At 38.4% G+C, this 695-nt stretch overlaps 1 pseudogene; it reads left to right on the forward strand.

The window, feature by feature from the left end:
- LOC109827354 overlaps nucleotides 1–471 on the forward strand; it is a 3,086-nt pseudogene extending 2,615 nt beyond the window's left edge.
- Nucleotides 472–695: the final 224 nt, after the last annotated feature.

Consider the following 695-nt stretch of genomic DNA (forward strand, 5'->3'; position numbering starts at 1 on the left):
GTCATGTTATCGTACCAAGAACTGTATCGGCTAATGGAATGAGGGTTCAGCTCCTAGACAAAGTTCTTCCTATGAGAAAGGTCTTTAAAGGAAGTTTTATTGTCGCTGGAGGGTTCGACAGAGAGAAAGGGAGCATGGTTGTTGCTGATGGATATGCCGATATGGTTGCTTATGGTCTCTTGTTCTTGGCTAATCCTGACCTGCCTCAGAGGTTTCGATTGAATGCTCCTCTGAATAAGTGTGATAAATCTACGATGAGTATTTCGGATCCTGTTGTTGGGTATACGGATTATCCGTTTCTTGATTCTACAGGTTGAGGGATTTGATTTGGAAGTGTGTGTAGAAGTGATGGAATGCTTGTTGATATTTAGAACTATGTACTCTTACTGTTTGATCATCTGTGTTGCATCTTCTGTGATATTTTCTGTAGATGATGTAGTGTACTTCCTAATTGTGAATTTACTTTGACAAGGTGGTCATATTCTGGTTCCTGTTCTTGGCCAGCATTATGGCCTGAATACATTCTAGTGAGCAATCAACTCTGGATGAAGAAAGCAGGTCAGCATCATTAAAACTTGAAATTGTTCCTTGCTTAGTCATGATACTAGTGTTAGTAATTCATGTGTGAGAACTGGATTTAGATAGAATTTTGAATCAATAGTCAATAATTTAATGTTCTGTCCTTTTAGTTACTA

Source organism: Asparagus officinalis, unplaced genomic scaffold, assembly GCF_001876935.1.
Source record: "Asparagus officinalis unplaced genomic scaffold, Aspof.V1 AsparagusV1_Un160, whole genome shotgun sequence".
In the NCBI taxonomy this organism is placed as follows: domain Eukaryota; kingdom Viridiplantae; phylum Streptophyta; class Magnoliopsida; order Asparagales; family Asparagaceae; genus Asparagus; species Asparagus officinalis.